The sequence below is a fragment of the Lissotriton helveticus genome, chromosome 6 (assembly GCF_964261635.1).
Source record: "Lissotriton helveticus chromosome 6, aLisHel1.1, whole genome shotgun sequence".
Classification (NCBI taxonomy): Eukaryota; Metazoa; Chordata; class Amphibia; order Caudata; family Salamandridae; genus Lissotriton; species Lissotriton helveticus.
The window spans coordinates 1,284,641,848-1,284,667,147 of NC_136067.1; the positions used below are offsets into that span (position 1 = coordinate 1,284,641,848).

Here is a 25,300-nt window from a genome sequence, read left to right on the forward strand (position 1 = left end):
TGAACACCATGATTGCCCTAACCGCCCCCAGTAATTTTTTTTTGCTCCTGTTGAGCCCTTTTCAACGCCTGTTTTTTGTTGTTTCCCCCCCCCAAAAAAACCAAAAAATATATAAAATCGTTCAAAAAATACAAAAAAAACAAAAAATGTTCAAAAAATACAAAAAAAATATAAAACAAAAATATAAAAAAAAAAAGTTCTTTTCAGAACTACCTTCCCTTTCAAAAAAAATTTATACAATGTTTAGCACTCTGGCAAGCTCTATTTCTTTTGGTTCGCTCCCGGGTTAGCTTCCCGGTACGCGGACCGGGAGCTAACCCAAAAAATTAAAAAAAAAAAAAAAAAGTGTAAGTATAAGGAAAGTAAACAGAGAGTGATGTTAAAAGAAAGACAGCTATAGGGAGTAAAGAAGAGATACTGTTTAATAGATCTATTTACCGAAGAAAAGACAGAAGAGGGTATAATTGTGAAAAACAAAATAGATAACGAAGTGAAAGAAAAACAAGCATTGGCATAGCCAATAGGTCTCGCCTTTGGGACCTTCTAAGTATTTAGTTATGCAGCATAATATCCTTGGTGCAGCAACATCAACTGTTGCATGGCTAAACACGTATAAGGTCCCAAAGGTGAGACCTATTGTCTATGCCAATGCTTGTTTCTTAAGTAGAATTGCAATACGTCTGACTCTTCCATGTGAAAAGATCTTATCTTGTGCTCTAAAGATTGCTAAAGTCTCGACAGAGAACAGGCTAGGCTGTAAGTAGGGTAAATTGCGCTTGGTGATCTGTTTGAGGGAGCGTCTGCTTTGCCTGGTGTCTTTGGAGAGCAATTTTGATTGTTATACTGGACAATATAGCCCTAATGTAAATAACATAGGGGCATATTATCAACATAGGCAATAAAAGTTTTGCAGCTTTTATCGGCAGAAATGTGTCGCTAAAGCTGCTTTTGCGGCAGAAAACTGCCGCTAAAGCCGCTTTTGCACCAGTTTTCTGCCAATAAAAAGAGCAATAATTTTATTGGCTGTATTCATAATATGCCACTTAGTGTGCTTCAACTACACAGAGAAAGCATTATGAACAAATAGTGATACAGTGATCAGTCAAAGACACTAAGAGTAATAGAGATGGAGTGAGTGAACAAGAGTGAGGAACTATGAGAAGAGAGGGACTGAGAAAAAGAGTGGAAGGAGTTGAGTAAGTAGGTAATAGAGAAAGGAATGAGGGAAGTAGCAAAGGCAGGAAACTGAGGATTAAAGAAATGAAGCAGTGGAACTAATAGTAGTTCAATGTGATAGAAATGTAACGAAAAGAGTACAAAATATTTACCTTATAATTGTCGTTAAATTACTCACTTTTTGTTTTTATACTTTCAATCTGTGAAAGAGAGAACAAACATTAGAAAAATATAAAAACATGTATTAAAAAATTACAAAAGACAAGGGCAAAGATTGAAGGACAAACAGTTTTTCAACAACTTTGACACTTACAGAAGCTACACAGTCCTAAAGATATACATTTTAAACTAACACTATCTTGATGCAGATGAAGTGAGGCCTATCTTAAAACATGGTGCATATTTTGCATTGCTGTTGTTTCAGAAAAGTGTTGCAAGACACTAAAATTTTAAATAATTGCTTCAGGATGCCAATAAGATGTCTACTATCCAGAGTTTTGTTTCAGGTGAGGCCTACTCAGGGTTGCAGATGAAATTTCGAGTTGTTGAAGAGAATAGAGAACATAATACATGTGAAGGTCTACCAATGAAGTGAGTCATGTCCACTGCAATCTTCAACAAAGTCCAAACCTCCTATGTTTCCCTGGACAGACCTAAACTTGATCTGCACAATGTGATTCGTAATGATAGGAAACACAGGTGATGTAATTGAAATACATGCAATTTATTTTGCTCATTTCACAATCACATCACTTGTGTTTCCTTTGCTTAGGTATCTCATTGTGCAGATGTAGTCTAGCATATGAAAGAATACGCAGAAGTGCAGCACTGCATGCAACAACTTTGACACTTACAGAAGCCTCACCTTCTCCATGCCTCCTACACAGTTCTACATATACATCATAAATGCAAACAGTACAGAATTAATTATACATGTTGAATGGTTTATTTTTGCTGTTCTCAGAATGTATCAAAATTCACTAAAAACAGTGACTTGAAGGTATTCATCATGTAACAGCGGGGAAAAAAAACACAATCAAAATGATTGTGTTTAAAAAACCCATACAACATCAGAAATCAAAAATCAGAACTCCTTAAAGTTAACTTACTTTCCATGACGTCCAAGGATGTCCTATGAACAGCTTACACTCTTTTGTGCTGTTATTACTTTCAGCCCGCCACTTTCTGAAAGAAAATCTCCATCGTTTTTAAAAACATGTTACATACAATAAATGACTTCTTGCTCTCTACCACAAGATTCCACAAGGCCAAATCTTGTCAGAGCCATGTATAACTCTTGGATTTCTTGTTAGCCAATCCCGTCTTTTCACATTTCCGCAACTTTCAGAATTAAAATGTTGAAGATCATTTTCACAATCCTGGAATAGTAATATCTTCCCCTTCTTGCTCAGTCATGGTCTACTTTTCCTATGACACTGCTACAAGCAGACTTACACTACCTCTATGACTACTACAATTATTTAATTCTCTACATCACTTTTAATCACAAAGCAATGTAAAACAGTAGACAGCATTGCAGACTTACATTCCCTCTACTCCATGTTTTGATTGGCTGCTTCAATCAGCTTATAAAAAGAAACAGTTTTTCTGAACTCATTCAAAGTGCACTTATTTCTCCATGATGTCCAGTCTTGTGGTTAGAAGTTATGTCTCTGAACTACACTTATCCTCAAGGCCAAATAGTGTAGAAGCCATTAGAACTTCTTGAAATTCCACAGAACACATCCCGAAATTATCTCCCTAAAATTTTGGTTTTAAAAACACCAGGTAAGAGTTTTTAAGGTCATACGGCAATTTTTTTTTGAAAATTAAAACAGAATCATTGCAGAATGACCAGCCATTTCTAGACTTTAAATAAGCTGTGTAATGTCCTGATGTTATTGAAGGGCCGTCATGATATATAATTGCTGTAGTTACAAAAGTCCTTCCTGATATTGACAACTGCGAAGCTACAATTTTTTTTATTAAAGTTGTCAATTTTGTTCCATCAGGCCTACACCGTTGGAACATTAAAATGACGTACTGGCCATATGTTCGTATAAATAATGTGGACGTCATTTCAGATTTACATTGGCTACACTCCATGTTGTGATTAGCAGCTTTTACTAGCTTATTAAAGGAGACTGATTTACTGTCTGGCAAAGTTAAATATATAAATCTTTCTGAGTCTACACTAGTAGTACTTGATACCATACAGTTCTCGCAGTCATGCTGCCATTGATAAGAAAGCCCAAACAGCTGATCTACATCTACACCTTCAGCATGTAATACATCAAGCATATACATTAAAAACTCCTGACAATCTTGCTGAATATTTTGAGAGAATTGTGTTTGGCCTGAACATCTGTCTAACAGATTTCGAATTTCAGACACACTTTCTATGTTTCTTCTATCAGTGGTACATTTCTCTAACACAGAATTTAACAAACTGCAAAATCTTTGATCAGAATTGACCACAATCTCTTCTTTTACATTTTTTAGAGAAAACAAAACATTAATTACTACATTAGCATAGCAGTTGACACCAGAACTGTTTTCAAACTGAAAACCAACAACATCTTCAACAGAATCCTTTTTGTTTCTGCTTGTAATTTTAGGTTCATTGACTTTTTGTCTTTTTGCTACAACCTCCCCAGTATTGTTCTCATTTCTTCGTTTCCGGCCTACCACATGTTTCTCAAACAAAGGAAACTGAGGCAAATGTGGCGCATACTCTCTTCTTAACCTATTGTATTCCTTAACACAATCTAGATCCGCACAAATGTTTGTGACATCACACTCAATCAAGTACAATCCCGATAAAGTTCTAACTCGTGACAATGCCACATATGCCATACCCTCCTTGAACACAGAACTGCCAATATTCACCAATGCACTGTCTACACTTAAACCTTGCGATTTATGGATTGTCACCGCATATGCCAAGCAAACAGGAAACTGCTTACGGCGAACATATAAGTCTTTTACTAGCAGAACAACGAGCAATTAGCTGTACTTCCTCAATGCCATCAAATTTAATTTTTAAAAATTCAATTCCATCTCTATTTCTGTATTTTACAAAATCAACAACATTACCCATTGATCCATTTACCAGACCTCTTTCAACATGTAAATTCCTTCTTAAAATTATACGGCAGTTCAAGCACACATTCAGAGTCTTTTCAAAACCTGCAGTTTTAGATATACTCTTCTCTAATGAATCCAATTTTGTTTTCAGATTCTCAGACAAAATAATTGTTGATCCCATATGCTCTACTCTATCAATAGCTTCCAGTTTCACAATCTCTTGCTTTTCTAAATGCAACATTTTGTTGTTAAATTTGGCACATTCTGCAAGAGTTGGCATCAAACATATTCCAGATTTCTTCTCAGTAATTTTCTGAAAAATATTCTCAGGCACAACATCTTGTTCTGGATATAAATTTGACTGTAATCGTGCATGTAAAGCTTCTTTCCCATGCTCGGTCACTTTTCCAATTCTAACATCTTGTAGAATAGTCTTGTAAACTTCATCCTTCGCCTGACGCATATTTTCATGCAGTTCAGCATAATTGAAGTTTAACCATATATTGACGTTGCCAATGCTGCCTAGGCACTTCCTGGTATCTTCATGCGTGAGCATTTTGAACACAGGTTGCCCTTTCACTGGTGTCAGATGCAGAAGATCTCCGAAAACAATGATGTGTTTGCCACCAAATAACACATCATACTCTGTTTTGAGAACTTCTTGCATCCTCAAATGCACAAAGGCAAGCATGACATTGGAAACCATGCTTACTTCGTCAATGATAAGAAGTTTCATTTTCCTCAAGATTCTTGAAACTTCAAAACAAGCATCTCCAGATAGCTTGTGATATTCTAATTTGTTGTCATGCTCCACTGGCAGCATCAGTAAACGATGTAAAGTAATCCCTTTAATATTATGTGCTGCCAGTCCAGTTGGAGCAGTGACAACACAAGACAGCGATGACTCTGTCTTTTCCTGCAAATAGCATGAAATTGCTTTAATGAGGAAACTCTTTCCAGTTCCCGCTTCTCCACTCACGTACAGTCGGACAGGCTTCAACGACGTACATGAGCACTCTTTCTTATCATGACTTAATCCATGATCAATTTGCATGGTAACTTCGTCATATATTTTCCTCTGCTCAACGTTGAGTTGCCTTTCCAACTCTTCTAAGTTAACCGCATCCTCTTGAGCATGTGCCATGGCTCTTTCCACTTCATTCATAGCAGTGGCAGCTTCATTTTCGATAACAGGTCCTCCTAGTGGATCCTGACTCAATGAAGCAGAACTCTGACTGTCCTGAGAACTGTCTCTGGCAATCTCGGCTGCAATTGTTGCTTCCTGCTCAATTTCCGCATTCAACATTTCTACATATTTGGGAAAAGCAGGACATTCTATGGTCTCCTTGGCGGCATTGAAAGAGTCTTCGTAACAGAGAAAATCTCCAAGCAGTTCCTCTTCTGCACGCCAAGGCTTGAAAAGTTGCAAAAGTGCTAAATAGAAAAACTCCTTTTTTTCAGGAGATTCGCCACTCAATTTTCGATGGTTTACCAAGTGGCATTTTCTTTGCTTGACCAGACATCCCTCACTTCCTATTACAGCATACACTCCTTTCTCAGTATCTTCTTTGATGTTCCTCTTGAATATGTAATTTTGCAGAACCTCATACAGACAAACATTCTCGAGGTGACTGCTTCGATTTGGATAATATGTATCCAACATGTTTGTCTTCAAAATGTCGGTACTGTTTGGCTCCTTTTCCGCCAAATACTCAATTTCCCGCACAGGTTTGAGAACTCGATTACGCGTTGCAGCAAGACCAAGACTCGCCCAAACGATACTCCTGGACTTGGCATAGAGACTTGCTGAAGACAACCGGTCAGAACATTCGTACGCTCCGATTTCTCGATGCGACAACATCTTCAGACTGAAACTGTACAACTTCTTGCTGAGGCTCTTTTCATGGGAAATGTCCTCCCACATATCCTTCAATTCTGTCTTCTCTTTTTTGGTGATGTAAGACGTCACATACCGAGCCACAGCCATACAGTTATCAGCCATAAACTGTATATCCATGTTAGCATTCCACATGGACAAAATCACCGGGTTGTAGTCGTTGATGTACTTGGACTCTTCGTTCCTCTTCAAATTGTAAGTGTTTTTAGGTGATTTCTTCATGACATTGTGTCGCAACGAAGACATCAAACTGTTTACTCTTCCTTTAGAAATCACCGGTCGTGGAAAGCCGAAACGACATTTAGTGTAGAACTTGTCTTTGTTTCGGAATTTACGACGGCAGTACTTTCCACATCGATGGCTTTGGAAACGCAGAACTTTTTCTCTTAGGCTTTTCTTCTCCTTTGCGTTTGGAACAGCACACGTAGAATACTGTTGGATGAAACTCATCACTGAGTCTTCTGGATCCGTTCCAAATTTAGGTGCATCCTTGATCCACAGCAACATATGTATATGAGGAGCACCTCTTGCTTGGTACTCCTTTCTCCAGAAGAAATCCAACACCTCTCCAAGAGGTGGATTCTTCTTATTCATGATGAAAGACATCATAGCTTCAAATCTATGATTGAAGTACCTACATACATTGACTGGATCCAAAGAGCACAGTTCTCCGGGTGTCTTGAATTCGATGTTATCTACGTTAGCATTTGCCTCTCGTAGAAATTCAAGTAAGTCTTCCCAGCCATACTCGGCACAGCTCAGAGTGAGGAACCATGTGGGAGTACCTAAGTTCCTCAGCATACATTTTAAATCACCATGACGACGGTACCAGTACTCATTAGTACCACGCTGACACGCCATGAGATTAATCAGGTGAGAATCCAAAATACTATCTTGGACATTGACTTTATCCATAAAGTCACTTGCCGAGATGTTTTGCATGTGTATACCACTTTTCAAGATGTGGTTCACTGCATATGACAGTCCAGACAGATCGCTTTCAAACAGGAGATGAAACAAATAAGGAATGCATTGTCGAAACCTAGCATCTCCTGCATACAATCGCAAAGTCCGGTATTCAGAAGCAGGAATTTGATGAGGTCGCTCATCATATCTTCCTCCCTGACCTGTTGGAAAAAGCTGTGGGAAACACCGAGCTTCCAAACTTTCCTCCCAAACACTAATGGGACTCCCTTTGGCTTGTTTCATTTGAAACAACTCAATAGCATTCCCCATGACTTCCTTGGAATGCAAAGGATGAACACTATAATGTTCATATATTTCTTCACTAGTAGAGGGTTCTACTTTCTCAATTTGACCAGCACACAAATCGCTATCCTCTTCCTCACTTACTTCCTCTTCTGCAACATATACATTCTTATAGTATTTATTATTTTTTTTCAAATACAATGTTGCCTTTTTGACTTTCCTAACATCTACTAAATCTTGCCATATTTTCTTATTCTTTGTCGGAACCCCATTAACTAAGATAACCAGAGGTTCCTCTTCCACTTTTTCTACTCCAATTGTGTTAATGTTTTTCTTGAAATCTAGAGGCAAATAAACAACTCTTCCCTTTAATCCTCTCTGTAAATCTGATGGAGGCAATTTCCCTGTCTTTGGCTCCATTCTTACAATAGCCTGAAAGGGATGGATACTTTGAATCAAAATAGATTCATAAGTATTTAAGTCCTTCAATTCAGAAGGAATCTCAACCAATTCCAGATTATTATGAACTGCTCTAGCAGGCATCTGGTTTTGTTTTAATTTGTTACAACAATAAGTACACACACGTTGATCCAATCCCAAATCAAAACAATTTTCTACCATCAAGTATGTTGCAAAATCCTTCCATTCACTATTATTTTCCCTTTCACTTTTTGCATATAAATCCACTAACTTAGTCTGATTCTTATAATAAGTGCGTCGACAACACACACAAGTGAAATTAGGCCTCTCACTTGATTTCACCTCAAACGTCGCAATTTCCCTCTGGAAATTATCTGTACTGGAAACCTGTACACTATCTTCCACATGACCCTCTACTTCTTGCTCAATTTCAACATTCTCCTCTTTACTTCCAAAGTAACAAAACTCAATTTCTTCACATATATTCTTCACATCTATTTCAGAACCATGCAAAAGAGCAGCGCATAATTGTTTCAGCATAATTGCTGGACTCTTAGCATAATACAACATTCTAACTAATTTCCTCACTTTATTATGATGCACTGCTAGCATCCTGAAATGATGAAAAACACTCTGGCATACTCTCCTGGAAAGACAAGCCAGTGAATGACCATGCAAACCTGTCACTTCTCTTACTCTGCAAGGATCTAATTCTTGCAACAACATCATTTTCTGCTTCAAACTTTTTTTGTTAAATGACCGTACAAAATCACAAAGCAAATTGATGGAATCCTGTCGCACACTGCAAATACTACTACACTTCCAGGTGTACACAGGACCCTTAGCACGTCTTCCTAAAACCTCATTACCTAACACCTCTTCTGCCTCTGTTGTCACAAGTTTTTCTTTTTCAACTGGACAACCATCTTTCACTTCATAAGCACGACCACTGGTGTCAACTGCATGCACCAAATCATTATCCTGGAAATAACTCTCCTCATTAAAAAATGCCTCACAGCTTGAACTATGCATCCATTCTCCAGAAAAAACTTCACAAAAATTACTACGATTAACTATTCTCTTCCATCTACTATTTCTTTTGAAATCAAAAATTGCCTTGTTTAGCTTCCTAATTCTATTGATTATCAAAATAAATAACTTACGTTTAATTTCAAATGCCTGATCAATAACTTTCTCAACTTTTTTTTTTCTCTTATAAAAAACTAGTTTCTGTTGACCTTTCTTAATATTTTTTAACAAATTGCCAATTATCCTGTTGCGGAACATTCATTTACGAATCTCCCTAAACTGTTGTTTCCTTCTACTATCATGCACAGATTTATCTCTTGCTCTAGCAGTAACATTTTTCATTGTCCTTTTCTTTCCATTTGATTTCCTTCTCGTTTTATGGACTGAAACATTTTCTGTAGTAATATTTTTTTTAATACAAATATTTCTTATGAAATATTTAGAGCTCTTACCCGGTGCTTTCTTCGTGGCTTGAGAAATCTTTTTGTTAGAGGACTGCTGCGTTTTTTTTTTCACCTGCTGTCTTTGACGTTTTGCAGCCTTTATCTGTCTTTGTATTGTAGGCATGGTGAAATCTTGAAATGATCTGCAGTTGAATCTGTGGAAAAATATAATAAAAAATGTTATTAAACATTATTACCAAACAGTAAATCAGTAACAGTGATCAAAAACTTAACACACTACTTGACATTTTAATTTGAAGATTTTTTAGTCATTGGCAATTTTACAATACAGAAATACCAGAAAAGAAATGACATTTATATTTATGTTACCTATGCTATTTTATATGTGAATCTGATCTAATTTTATGAGCATATTTTAATATTTTATTGAAGACACTACACATAACCTGTTTTTGAAGGTGTCTTTATTTTTAAATTAAACGGTTTACCTTTTTACTTTTTATTAATTATAAATTTTAAAAATAAATGTTTATATTTCCAAAGGCTCAAGCAGGTCAGCTTCCCATCCTATATCATATAATTCGGACAAATCTGCATCCTCATCACGCTCTTCTTCATCCTCAGGATTTAAATCATCCAAAGGATCAACATCCACTGATGTTTCAATTACAAGTTCAATGATGAGGTCAAAATCAACTGATTGCAGATTGTCGCTCATGTTGAGGTTGTCTTTATCTTTAAAGAAAGATAACAACAATGAGATGTTGCAGAGTAAGAGACAAATCTCAGAGATTATAATAGTAAAATTGTTTAACAAGATTAACATTTAGCAGCTATTATTTAGCCATGTCCAGCAATGCTGAGCAGGTGAAGCCTATGTCTAATTTTTCACTGAACAGGACTCATCTCTTCTTAACCTTGGATAAGCCTCACCGACTCTGTGTCCCCTGCACATACTTAAATGTAAAGGGGCAGATTTATATTAAATGGCACATCCCCAGGCATGCACCAGTTAACGTGCACCACTGCTCTGCCACCCATGGTGTGCCGCATTTACAATCAGATAGGAGAAAGCTGCGTCAAAACCCTGCGCCTGCTTGAAGCTGGCATAGGTCTTGACGCAGCATTGTGGAGATGGGGCACCCCTGAGCCTTGCTGGAGCTGCATCGCACTTGCGATACAACTCCAGCAATGCGCCACCTTTACGGCACAGATGCGTCACGCATCTGTGCCGTTTTTGCCCCATGCTGCGCCGCATTGTAAATGCAGCACACCATGGGTGGCGGAACAGCGGCGCAGGATGACTGTCACATCCCTGGTGATGCGCCAGTCATCATAAATCTATCCCTAAGCTTCTTATCTTGTTACAGATGAACTGCCATATGTATCATCAAAATATTTTACATTTTCTAAATAGCGAATTTTAAGGAATAAATAGCGATTCTTTACCATTCCTAATTTGCGATGAGCAAATTGCTAATTGCAAGTTACCCATTCATTTCCATGGGCTAGGAGGCTCATAGGAATGAAGGTTTAATTTGCGATTAGCAATTTGCTCATCACAAATTAGGAATTTTTCCAAGGGTGCAGGGGTGTCTCAAGAACACCCTGCTGCACCCCTAAAAAAGAAATTTGGGGGCATATGGCGCACATAAATTTTAACAACATTCCTTTACCTCAACAACGATTTTCAAATCATAACTTCAAAACACTACACATGGGAAAATTACTTAAATTGTCCTTAAGACACATAAAAGCGTTTTTTGATTGGCTTTCCTGCATGGGAGGGTCACTCTTAACATGGCTATGTAACACAAACATTCAAAATCTAAATTTTCCATGCACATGTGGGAGCATATTTACAAGCAATTTGCGCCACAGAGAAATGTCTTACACTAAAATGAGAAAAATAACATCAGGGACAGTCAATTGCCTTATAAAGAACCGTACACCATTATGTCCTTGTCATGAATTTAAAAACAATTCCTTTTCCCCAAAAACGATTTTCAAATCATAATTTCAAAACACTGCACATGAGAAAATGACTTAAAATGTCATTAAAACACATGAAAGCGTTTTTTGATTGCCTTTCGAGCATGGTTGGGTCACTTTTAACATGGCTATGTAACACAAACATTCAAAATCAAAATTTTCCATGCACATGTGGAAGCATATTTACAAGCAATTTGCGCCACAGAGAAAGGTCTTACACTAAAATGAGAAAAATAACATCAGGGACAGTCAATTGCCTTATAAAGAAGCATACACCATTATGTCCTTGTCATGAATTTAAAAACAATTCCTTTTCCCCAAAAACGATTTTCAAATCATAATTTCTAAACACTGCACATGGGAAAATGACTTAAAATGTCATTAAAACACATGAAAGCATTTTTTGATTGCCTTTCCAGCATGGTTGGGTCACTTTTAACATGGCTATGTAACACAAACATTCAAAATCAAAATTTTCCATACACATGTGAGAGCATATTTACAAGCAATTTGCGCCACATAAATCATAATTTTCTCCTTAAAGCACACTATTCTCTATCTAAATTAAAGAAATATTTTCTCACCTTAGCAAATACTTTGAGTTTGAAAACAGTCTCAGAAACACACCAATTTGTCTTCAGCAGAGCAAAAGGTATGCACTCCAGAGTCTGCAGCTATCAAAAGCACAGAAATGCTGTAATTCTTCACACATATTTCTCATGTCACCCAATCAAAACTCTTCCCTCACTTTTTTTCAAATGAAAACCCTTCCCCCTCTGCCCTTTCTGCCTATTTTCCATAGCAACCACCTCCTGGAATACCTCTGGTGTTTGCAAGTTCACACAACAATGTTGCAATTGAACTCTGAACTCTCAGTGCACCTGCATATCCAGTGCATTCTTTCATTTAATGATTTTTTATTGACCACTCAAAATACATCTTTCAAAGAACACATCTGTGCACCCTAACTTTCTGTTTTCATCAATCAAAATCCACCAATCACTGTTACTGCTTCATGAACACAGAAACTCCACAGTTTTTTTTTCATTTTACACTCTCATTTTTTCAACTGCCATTTCATTGCCACACTTCATCTGACTGCAGGAGAACCTTCTCTCACCATGTTTTCTGTCTGGATTGTTGGTCATAGTTATATTCACTGGGCTCAAAGGTACGTTGAAAGCAGGAATTTACCTAACCTCAATTTACAAGATGTGGAAATTAAGTGGTTTGGCCACAGAGGATTAAAATGTCACCAATTGATACCATTGGTGAAAACCTTTATGCATTTGCCAAAACCTGACCTGTTAATTGTGCACTGTGGAGGTAATGATTTGGGCACTTTGACTGGTGTAGGTCTGGAAATGCTTTTAAAGGACACCTTTGAGCAATTAATGGCACTTTTTCCTCAGACTGCCTTGGTATATTCAAATATATGCCAAAGACAGAAATGGAGGTGGTCAAACCAATTTTGTCCACAAATTGAGAAGTCGAGGAAGCATGTAAACAAATCTGTTTCAGCTTACATGAGAGACCATGGAATGGGCTCCCTGTACAACAATAACTTGCGTTACTACATGCAAGATATCTACAGAGGAGATGGAGTTCACTTCTCAGATGAGGGCAACAGAGTTTTCACTCTGAATTTAAGAATGTGCATTGGTACCTACTTATAAGTACCTAAATGTACCATAAACCCAAAAGCTCTTCTCAGAGCTACCCTACATCTAATCACTCACAATTATTATTTTACTCTAACTTTTTTCACTAATTTTCAACAAAGTACGCTCCCTGGGGCGCTACCCGGTACGCGTACCGGGAGCTAACCTCGCGATTTTTTTTTTTAAAAATGGTTTTTTTTCGCACATATAAGCCTCCTCAGCCACCCTCAGAAAACCTAGGGGGTCAAGATAACTCTACCGTGCCCCCTTCTACCCATTCTGAACATTATTTGCCCTCCATCTTGTATCTTAATTCGACTGAAACACAAAATGGTGGACTCCCGGAACGCTTAAGGTCCGCGAACCGAGGCGCTCAACGGTTCGCGTACCGGGTCGCTCCCTGGGAAGATAAAGAAAATAAAAAATAATCAACAAATCCAACAATCAATTAACATACAGCATTTGAAAAGTCTATCATTCATTTTTCATTGTAGTACGCTCCCCAGAACGCTTCCCGGTTCGCGTACCGGGCGCTACCCACGCAAAAAAACAAAAAAAAAATTATTTTTTTTGCCCCGCGGGGCCCTTTTAAAACCTCCACATTAAACCTAGGGGGTCAGCGAGGATCTACTATGCCCCCTTATGGTTATTTCCCCCTTTGTTTTGGCCTCCTCTTGTCTCTCGATCCTACCGAGAGACAAGATGGCGGCCGCTCCGGACTGTTTAGAATGTTGACAGACACCGGAGAGCCAATCAGCTTCGCTACGCGAAGTTTTGGTACGCTTAAGGTCCGCGAACCGGGGCGCTGCCTGGTCCGCGCTTACAGATATATATCTTTTTTTTACGTTAATTTCTCAAAATCCACTGCAGCACATATATTAAGACCTACAAAAGGCACATCGGGCTACCAGTCCCTACAATTTAGCCAAGTTTCGTGCAAATCCATTCAGCCGTTCGGGCTAAAAGTGAGGCTAACCGCCCTATGGAAAACTCAATGTTAAAAACACGTTTTGGGACCCCCCTTTTTTCTCGGCCCCCCCTGGACGAACCCCCCCCAAATTTTCAGGGGCTGCTCAGAAACAAAATGTTCCATTTTCCAGAAAATTTCAGCCAATTCCGTCCACAAACGCCAAAGTTATTAGACATAGAATTTTCAAAAATCCCATAGGGAAAAAATCCTAACTATATATACCTACTGGCGACCGCCAGTAGGTAATATATATATATATATATATATATATATGTAGATATATATATATGTAGATATATGCATATTATTGGCTATTGCTCCGGGATCCCGCACGTGGGCGGGACTATTCAGTGCTTATGACTATTGATGAGTATCCCCTGGAAGAGAATTAATATTTGCTATATGTTGCAAAGCTGGTAGCAAGTGCATTATCATGTTTAAATGGAAGTCCCCTACTCCTTCGACAGGTTAACTGGATTAATACAATGGCAATTGTAATGTAAAAATAATATTTCAATGCACTGACAAACAGTAGGTTAATACAGTCTGAAAGCTGATAGGGACTGTTTGATTTATATATAGAACACTCATAGGTTGAAGATTGGTACTTTATTCATCCAATTAGGGAAAGTATTGGATCATTTAATGATCTCGAAGACTGGGGGGGGGGGATTTAATGAACCCATTGGATATAGAAGCAGCCATTACAGCTACTACATGTTTGGGGTTGTGCCCAACAATGCACAAGCTGCTGCATTCTGAAGCATTTGTAAGAGAAAGAGCAATGTCTGCTCTCTCTTCCTCAGACTGCAGTTTAATCTTTTCTAACTCATTTTGCAACCATGCTGTGAAATCTAGTCAAAGATAACTCTCAGGAGAAACTGATAATTGTAGAGATGTCTTTATTAACTGCACCAAGAAACACCTCAGCCACAGCTGTCTTTCTCCTTCCATCTTTGCCCTGGTCACTCAGAGAAGCTCAACATAAAACCCTCTGGCTTCAACATTCTAAATACAGCAGCATGCCCTTTGAACAATGGGTGAGGGGACAATACCATTGGGCAAGGGGATGGATGGGGAAGGGAGTGTGGACACATCTCTGGGAAGATACCATATATGCAAAATGTGACACCCGGCATCTAAAATGTATTGTGTGACTGTCATAAGAAAGCTTGGTACAATCCTTGTAGATGCCTCATTAAAGTATAATAAGAACACCATTTATCCTGCACTTTCAAAGGAATTTGCCCTGCAGATGCTGATTATCCAAAATATGTTTGCCTACCTGAAGAGAAGAGCTTGAAGGGTTAGATATCTCTGAATCGAAGTTGGCAATGTCAACCTACAGTAACTTTATGTTCACTACATCGACCTACCACTACATTGCTTGGTAAGCAAATATTTGTATTAACTTCTCTCAGTTTTAACTTGGGAGAAAAGTGGAGATAAGTGCAATATTTATATTCTTTTTTTACATTTATTAGTTTAATGCAAATATGTATATTCTTACCTTACAAAATAGAGGTAGGACACTGAAGTCTATATGATATTTTAGCAAGGGAGTTTATTGTATGCAGCATTCTGGCCTTCCATTCTTTTTTTTTTTTTTAACAACTTTATTGTTTTACAAAGTACAAGCACCAAATGCACGACCATGAAGAGCACCAACACTGACATAGTACAATGAAGACATAAGTAACACTTTTTTAGTCCCACACTCCAGCGGTAGATACAAACGTCTCGTATAAAGAGTATGTCACTCCATGGCTCCCAGCCACTTGCCCCAAACCTTCTGGTATTTCTTCGGACACCCTCGTGCATAGGTTTTTCTTGTACCATACACCAATCCACCCCCTGTCGCCATTTCTCTGAGCCTGGCGGTGTGGGAAGTTTCCAGGAGGCGGCAATGTCCCTCTTAGCCCCAACCATGGCCATATTGTAGAATTGCTTCTCATTCCTGGTCCCATCTAGTCCGTCTGTGATCCCGTGAAGGGAATGACGTGGGTCATGGGGAACCTCCCACCCCAGGACCTCGGATAATTCACTCTCGATCTCTCCCCAGAACTGAGTCAGACGGGGGCACACCCACACCATGTGGTAGAAATCGTCCGGGTCTTGACCACATCTCGTACATGCGGCAGATGGGGAAAAACCGGCACGGTGTAGGCGCTGCGAGGGTAGGTAAGCCGTGTGTATGTAGTATAATTGGATCAGGCGGAGCTTGGCCGACGTGTTGACCAAATTAGGCGAAATGTGGGCGTCACGCTAGTCCTCCTTGTCCAAAGACCCACCCACTCCTCCCAGTGGCCCCTGAGTCGGTCTAGTGAGGTCGGGGTGTTGTTGACCAGCGTCTTGTAGATGCGAGAGATGCCCCCTTTCCCAAGTCGCCCAGCATGGTCTGAGCCTTGGGGGGACTGTATTCAGGGATCCTGGTGCTGTCTTGTATGTGTTGTAGTTGTAAGTATTTGTAAAATTGCGATGGGTGCAGGGAGTATCTGGACTGAAGGTCTTTAAAGGAGCGCATGTGGACAGTCGCCCACACCTCGCCAAGTTGAGAGATCCCAATAAGATCCCATGTTCTGAACCCCTGTAGTCCACTGGCCCTGTGCCATAGAGGTGTGTGTTGAGTGAGCTTGTGTGTTCAATTGGTATGTCGGAGGGCGGCCCGCCAGGCTAGGAGTACCGAGCGCGAGACATCGGGCAGGGTGGACGGAAGAGGTGCCCCGTACATTAGGGAATGGATCTTGGGTAGGCCAATCACACTGAGCTCCAACCTATAGGCAGGGTCGGACCAGCCCCCGTTGAACCAGTCGTGTATACTCAGTAGATGGATTGCCAGGTAGTAAAGGTATAAATGTGTCATCCCCATGCCCCCGTCAAATGATGGAATCTGACAGGTCCTGAGCGCTAACCGGGCCTTTCCCCCCCGCCACAGGAATTTAGCGGCCATAGTGTCCAGCTCCCGAAACCACGCCCGTGGAAAGCAGAAGGGGGTATTTTGGAGGACGTAAAGGAATCTAGGAAGGATCATCATTTTAAATAAGGCGACCCTCCCCAAGGGGTTCAAGGGCAGTCTCTGCCATCTGTGGAGATCCTCCTTAGCTTTCTTGATGAGCGGGGCAACATTAAGAGACCAACCCAATTCCGGGAGGAGAGCTACCCAGATCCCAAGGTACTTAAAGGACTGACGCCGAAGCGGTATCGTGGATTGCCAGTCGTAACATTCTCTGGATAGGTGGAGCGGGACCAAGACCAGCTTGTAGGGTTCATTCGGAGGCCAGAGGCCTGTCCAAGGAACTCAGGATCTGGAGACAACGGGGACCTGACTGGGCGGGGTCCGTTAGGAAGAGCAGGACATCGTCCACGTAAAGAGCGATATTGTCCACCTCAGAATTGGGCCATTCCCATCCTCGCTCAAGGCTCGCAGACCTGATCAAAGTCGCTAGGGGCTCCATCGCCAAGTCGAAGAGAAGGGGCAAGAGGGGGCATCCCTTTCTCGTTCCCCTTTGAATGGGGAAGGCGTCCGAAAGAGTCCAATTAACCAGGACTCGCGCTTGAGGCCGGGTGTAGAGAACACCAACTAGCCGACGGAAATGGGGGCCGAAGCCCATTGCCACCAGTACGTCATCTAAGTACGTGCAGTCCACGGAGTCAAACACTTTCTCAAAGTCTATCAGAAGGAGCGCCAAGGAAGGGGAGAGCACCTGGCAGTGAGCCAGGGCCATATGAAGCCGCCGGAGACAATGTCTGGTGCCTCGATGGGGCATGAAACCGCACTGGTCCGGGTGGACCAATGTTGTAAGATGGGGCTTCAGCCGTTGAGCGAGAATTGCTGCAAAGAGCTTATTGTCCGTGTGAATAAGAGAGAAGGGACAATAGTCTGCACAGTAAGGACATGGCGGTTGTGACTTCGGGAGGACCACGATGGTAGCCACATCCGTCTCGGATGGAAAGGACCCTTTCTCAAGGTCTCCGCATACAGCTCTGCCAAGTGAGGCATGAGGGCCTCGCGGTACGCTGCATAATATCCTGGGGAAGGCCGTCTGGGCCATGAGTCTTACCCGAGGAGATATGGGCAATGGCCTCATTGATCTCGTCGTGTGAGATTGGGCGGTCAAGGTCGGCCAGGGCAGTGGAGTCCAGTTGAGGGAGGTGGGTACCCGCGGATCCCAGCAGCCCGTGGAGAGACCGTGTCGGGGTCCGCTTGGCATAGAGCTGACAGTAGAAGGCGGCGAATGTGCCGGCCATAGCCACCGGGGATCGTTGTGTCAACCCCTCTTGGTCCAGTATCTCTGGAATAATACGGTTCATTCTGGGATACTTGGCGAGCCTGTGCAGGATTGTGCCGTTCTTGTCCCCCCAACCATAGACTCTGGCCACAGATGATCTCCACAAGAGTTTGTCGGCCTCCAGGGACAGATGCTTGATTTCATTCCGAATATGCATAAGGCACCGCTCGTGATCGGCATCGTCCTCCGCGGAGGGGGAGTGCTCGAGACGTAGAACCTGCACCTCCAATGAGGTAATCTGTGATAGCTGGGCCTGTCGTTGTCGTTGGACGTGGCCTTTGGCATATCCACGAACTGTGGCCTTACCTGCCTCTCACAGGGTACCCAAAGAGGGGACCGACCCCACATTGGCGTCAAATTAGTACTGCAACTCCTGTACACCGCCTTCTTGAAGTCTTTGTCTTGAAGAAACCAGGCGTTCAGCAGCCACATTGGGCGTGAGTAGGGGGGGTGCCCCCATACTAAGGAGCAGAGGGAATGGTCGGAGATGCCTCTCGGGACTATGCAGACGTCTTGAATTGAGGAGCAATCTGTGGACGGAAGAAAAAAGGCATCTATGTGCCTGCGTGTGGTGGGCGGCAGACGTGTGTGTGAATTGTTTAGTGTGTGGGAGCCAGGTGCGCCATGCATCGCAAAGGCCAAGGGATTCAGCTCAGCTCGTCAACTGTTTCGCTTGCGCCAGCCTAGAGGTGGATGGAGGGCCTGTCGTGTCGAGGAGCGGGGTGGATACCACGTTAAAGTCGCCCCCAGTAACGGTGGTTCCCAAAGGGAGGGCAGGCAACAGGGCAGTGGACTGTTTTAAGATCATGGCGAGCATCAAGGGGGGTGAGTACAAGGACACCAGGTTAAGAGGAGTGCCCCCATGTGTACCGCAAATGATTATGAACGTGCCTTGTAGGTCATGAATAACTTCTGTAAGCACAAAGGGAAGGGTGCATTTCAGTAGTACAGCCACACCGCGAGAGCAGAAGTATTTCTACATTGAGGTGTTGTGCGTAGCGCAGTACAGCTGTTCGTTTGTGGCGGTCTAATAGGCCATTAACGTTCCAGGATAATATATGGAGGGCGGCCTTTGGAGTTGGAGCGTCAATCATGGGGGCTGGAAGTCACTATTGCAGCCCATCGGACCCTGGAGGGTCGACGGCAAATGCGGGCCCGGAGAAAGCATGACCGCGCTGGCGGGAGGGACCATGTGTATTGGGCCCCCCGAGGGGTGGGTCCGAGTGTCGTGTGTATGGTGGTGCTACAAAACCATAATGCATTGCAGTGTTCCGTCGGGCCCTGGAGAGTCAATGGCAGATGCTGGGTCTGGAGCAGGTGCAAAAGCGTGCTAGTGGGAAGGACAATGGCTAATGGACCCAAATAGGAGTGGGTCTGAGTGTCATGTGGGTGATGGCGCAGCAAAACAACGATAAGAAACCTTGGGAGCAAACATTCCCAACCCCCTCCCCCATCCCACCCCCCCACCCTATACTTCAAGAACAGAAGCATCTGTCGACCCCCCAGAACCAGTAAACCAAACTAAAACTCTTGGGTTGAGAAGCGTGGAAGGACCCTCCATATGGGCGGATATATGTCTCGGCAGGAAGACAAAGACTCAGAGCAAACAGTCTTCTAGAACCCCAGGTCATCCAAGAGACGGGGGCACATCCCCAGGGCGTCCACCGCTTCAGCAGTCGGTAATCAGCACTTCACAGGTTTGGGCTGCGAGAGAGGTCAATGTCCGTTCCCGGGAGGCCCCTGAGACAGAGGGTCCACCAGTGGGCCATCAGAAGCTTGGATTTTGGGACGTGGAGGGAAGGCAGAGGAGCCGGAGGAACTTCGAGGACCATGAGCCATTAGGCTGGAGGATCTGTGGGACGCCACCTGGGATCGGCGTCTCCTGCTGAAGTGCGTGCGCCGCCGACGCAGGTGCCCCGACAACCGGGGCCATGCGGGGCGGGATCCCGGCGGACCGGGAGGCCGAACACGTTGCTGCCGGAGGGGCCGCTCCTCAGTCGACCAAGTCCAGAGAGTCCTTTGGCATCCAAGAAGTAAACCAGGCCTCCGCAAAGGCGCTGATTCTTTTCAACCCCTTCTGGGAAACCCACCAGTCAGAAGTTGTTACGGAGTGCGTGATTTTCAGCGTCTTCGGCGCGCCGGTGAAGTTGTCTGGTGCGGGAGCTCAAGCCGGCCACCTGGTCTTTAAGTTAGCGAATATCATCCTCTGCTGTCGAGATTCGGGACTCCGCTGGGTGGTGAAGCGGTCCATTTTAGTTTGTGTGGCGGCAGTCGTGGACCTGGGGGCCCTGTCTCTTCCCATGATACGCCTCAAGGCAGGCTGCAGGACCTGCTTGGGCCGGAGTCAGATGAACTGCAAACCTGGCCAGCGAACCAGTTCCGAGAGCAAGGTTCAGGTGGTCAACACAGCGGCAGGGCGAGTGCAGATGGACGCGGGGGGACCAGTGGTTGCCAGGCCACCCCACACCACTGCAACTGTATGTTGTTGGCCGGGGGAGGGAGAGTATGGAGGCCGCAGGCGCTTCCGGTTCGTAGTGCCCAGGGATGGGCAAGCCACTACCCACCGCTCAGAATGGCGGCCGACAGGGTTGTATATAATGAAGGATTGGCTCAAGTCTCGCGGCTCCAACCGACCCGGGGGCGTACCAGGTCCAAGCACAGCACCCCATCCCGCAGTTCCTCACCACAGGGTAGTAGGTGCTAGACCGTAGCAGGCCCGGTGGGCGTATGGCACAAGCAATGTTCTCCAATACTCCTCCAAGCAACGTCCGGGCACGGTGCCATGGGCCCCCACAGCACCTCAGGGGAGAGGGCGAGAAGGCCCAACTTCGACCTCTCAGCCCGCCGCCCGACCAGGCAGCCGGTCCTCCGCTCACTCCCACTCACCAGTACTTTCCTGAGTGTGGAGGCTGATCTGCCTTTATCACGGAGCTGGGACCCAGGAGTGGCCAGGGGCAGCCCAGTGTGCAGCGTTGGTAGCCAGGTGCAGGGGGCAGTCCAGTCCCAGGGGCGCCCGCCACCCAGTCAGTGCGGCCAGGCCCCTCCGTCATAGCTGTAGGCAGCAACACAAGCTGGGCGGACACAGACTTCAATACCAGGATAGCAGAGGCGAGGCCCGCTCACTCCCGCCCTCCGCCACCCGACACGGCGGCCGCCACCTCCAGTGCACCAGGGCTGGCCAGTGCCCCAAGAGTGAGAGAAAAAGGACTCCAGGAGGGCCGGATACCGGCCCCGCTCACACTCTCCCTCCGCTAACCGGTATGGTAGCCGATAAAAGAAGCGCTGCATAGATGGCCTCCACAGGTCCGCAGCTGCTCCCCCGCCTTCGCCCCGGCTCCGCCACCCGATATGGGGACCGAAGCCCAAGGCTCCAGCCGGACCGCTGCTGCACTCACACCAGTCTCGAGCGCGCCCCAGGACCAGCTCCAGGCAAGGACACCAGTGGCCGCCCTACCCCCAACAAGGAACGGAGGGATCCAGGAGCGCATCGGCATGCTCCAAGCTTGCCGACGCCGGGCGCCGCCTCTTTACCCCCATGGAGCGCGGGGGGGCCAGCTTCAGGGCTGGCTCCAGAGCAAATTCGGACTACTGGAAGGGACTGCAGTCGGAGCACCAGGCCCATTACCGGGGCACAATGCAGGCCGCCATTTTGTCTCCCAAGGGTCTCAGGGAAACCAGGGCCGGCAGGTCGCCCCAGAGGGCCAACACGGGGAACAGACAGCCTCGGGAACAGCCCTGTGCTTCAGGACCCAGGGCAGGCTAGGTTGAAACGGCAGATTACTGCCTGAGAGCTCAGGATGCGAGGCGGATGACGGAGGGGTCCGGGAACACTCTTAGAGTGCGACCGCCATCTTGACACCTCAGGCCACGCCCTCCTGGCCTTCCATTCTTAAAGGTTTGTTCCGTGTTTCTACACTGGCTACCCATTTGCTACCAGATTACCCTTAGGGTGCTTTCCATCTTTGCCAATTCATCACAATTCATTCTGAAAAAACTTGTCCCCTATGCACTCTGGTATTCTATTCCATCCAATAACATTTTATTAGGATATAAAACAGTTAATTAACCCACAGTAAGTAAATACAGCTCACCATCAGCTATGTCAATGCCCACAAGTTCTCACGGGATAACATTTACATACAGCAATTACATAGCTTATAATTATCACATTTCTATCAAGCTAAAAAAATTTAACTGGGCACTAAATCACATTACAGTGCTCAAAATCTATAATGTGTGATCAATCATTAGTTCCATAATTGTAGTCCCATGTGTCCCAACCTATTGTAGAAGAGTGGACTGCAGGCAGTCAATGAAATCATCATGTCATACAAGACATTTTTCAGTAAATGTCTACAATACTTAACCTTCTACTTGGGATTTAGGCTACATTCGGACTGACAGGGACAATGGTATATTGTGTTGATAACATCTGTGTATTCTGCAAGCATTAACCACAAAACAAATTCTGTTATGACTTGCAAATATGTCTTAGGCTCTTTAAAAGCACCCTATATATTGTACAACGGTATGCAAACCTACTGTGCACTATAGTTAAGAACATTTACAAAAGATTCCTTAGATTTCCAAATATGTGGTTTTTGCCATAGGGAGGAAAACTTGCTTCCCTGATGTCACATACTAAGAGCAGAAAAGTATAAAGTGGATTATGCCCTCTCTTTGTTATGATCTGCTCATCCGTGCCCTGAGAGCTGTCTCTCTTGCATTGCTACCAATTATAGGCAACCACAAACAGAAGCAAGAAGCTTTCTGTGCCCAGCATTATGAAACTCCTTGCCTGATGGTTTACCAGAAATTTTAAATGAATTCTGCATATTTTGGTCCAAACTGGTGTTTGCTGTCATTGAGTATAAACAGTGTTTGACTGGGGATTAGGCCTAGGCAGTAAATTCCGTTCTGCTCGCGGAATTTGGGTAATTCTGCGGAGAACGCGGAATCGCTCAAAATTACGCGATCCGCGGCTTCGCAGAATTTTTTGCTTGTTTGCTCTTTTAAAATGCGTGTTCGCAAAATATTTCCCCCGAGCACGCAAACAGCGTTTGCGAACAGGAAAAAAGCATCGCGAATGGATGGAACAAGCAATTCCGCGTGTTCGTGGAACTCTGCGTGCTCGCGGAGATTTTTTACCATTTTGCAGAGCTTTGCATAGCGCGACTTCCGCCCACCCCTACTGAGGATATGGTCTGTCGTTTTGAATGCTTTCTGGTACAAATGCATGTCTTTTGGAATAAGGAGTATCTAGGAATATCATCTTTCATAGTCAGGTTGACTACTTAAGCATGAGCTACTAAGGAGTCAGGTATCAAAAAAGGAACCGTTGACATGGTGTCACAGTAAGTAATGGACAGTCATGTAGAAAAGCTTTATGTTGTTCCGGTTTAGTCACTTTGAAACAAAAGATCTCATCCCTACATGAAAGAGCCAGCCAACAATGCTAAGCTGCAGTGTATGTGGGTACAAATAGGATTCAGGAATCCACATATTATGCGCATGCCCAGGGCTCTTAGAACACAGAAGAAAGCTTCTTAAATCAGCCATCTTAAAAAACAGAAAGTGCGCACTTGTAGGCAAGCCATCATTTGTTGGCTCAGTAGAGATTCCATTGCCCTGGCGTTCCAGGGGACACTGGGCCACATGTATCAAAGAAGCATTTTGTGATTACCAAATAGCAATTTTTCCCAAATTGCTATTTGGTAATCACAAAATACTATGTATGTAAGGAATCCCCAAAGATTTTGAAATTCCTTAATATTACCTAATAGCGATTTGTTAAATAACGAATCAATATTAGGTAAGATTACTCCCTTCCTTCCCAAGGGCCAAAAGGCCCATAGGTGCATATGGTTTTGCATTAGCTAATTTGCAATGACCAAATTGGTAATCGCAAATTAGATAATGCAAAGTCAAGGGTGCCCGGGGGCCTAAGGCCCTTCTGAAACTTTCCACCAAAAAATAAATGTGCACATGTAAAGCGCACACATGCCATAGGGGAGCATTTTTTCCCTGTGCATGGGAGTCATTTAACATTTCTCCTGCCTGTTTATGTCATACCTTCAAAGACAGATACTGGCAGTGAAAATGAAATGAGTGACCCTCCCTCAATGACTCCTTTACCAAGGGGTCCTGTGGGGTACGGACTGTGGGGTTAGGGGTTACCCCAACAGAGGCAGTAGAGGCTCTGCCAACAGTAAGCCACATATTTCAATGATTCAAACAGAGCAGGCAACCACAAGATTGGTAGGGTAGGAGGATAGCTACTTTACAGTATTCCTCCAACTTTGCCAAACCATAAAAAGTCCATACATTTTGGTTATCCTATAGATGTCGCTGACCTTGGTCACTGTAAGTCACTAGGTGAGCAGTTCCCTTTAAAGACCTGCATTTAATTGTAGAAGCAAAAGATGGTCCTAAATGAAAGGGCGGGAGAAGGGGTTGGGCTTCCATGTTTAGCCTGTGGCATGAGATTGACATGCTATCAGGAATAAAGAGGGAGGACATGTACAATCCAGATGTTCTCAGGACTGACCGGCAGGCCAGAGGCATACTGGAAAACTGCAGGTGGAAAGTGGGAATTACAGCCTTCAAGCCAAGCATAAAGATCAATAACTATATGGCTGTGTGAGGAGGGACTCAATGGGTGTCGGTGCTTGCGGTGATGGAGTAGAGGCACCTGAGTGAGTTGGTGGGTTCCAAAGCTTTAGAATTTCTTATCATGCATAATCTTCAACATACTGCAGCAGCGGAAACACCAAGATAATCATTATTTATCATCAGATTGTGGTTGTATCCTGAGTCATCAACTTTATGTAATCATAACCACTGATCGCGAGCATTTGGTGATTGATTATATTAGATGGCAAAGTTGATGCTTGACAATTTGGGATCCTGGGAAGATGGGCTATACACACAGATAGCGACTGGCGATGATGGTCTTTGGATCGTGATGATGACATAGATATTGACGCTGTGACAAACATGGAGCAATCTAGCTAGATCAATGTATAATAATGGGTGAAGGGTGCAGGTTCAGAGATGGACCTTTGAAGGTGGTGCTTTGTCAACTGGCCTTTGAAGATGGCATTTTGTCAAGCACAAAAAGAGGTAATGTGCAAGTGTCCTGCCTGGTAGTTATGCCTTCTCTGAAG

The 25,300-nt window shown here is 43.5% G+C and overlaps 1 protein-coding gene across 1 annotated transcript in view; it reads right to left on the minus strand.

Annotated features, from left to right (window-relative positions):
- The window catches only part of LOC144761711 (kinesin-like protein KIF28), a 982,011-nt gene that overhangs the window by 382,955 nt on the left and 573,756 nt on the right, over positions 1 to 25,300 (minus strand). The gene's annotated exons all lie outside the window — the stretch shown is intronic.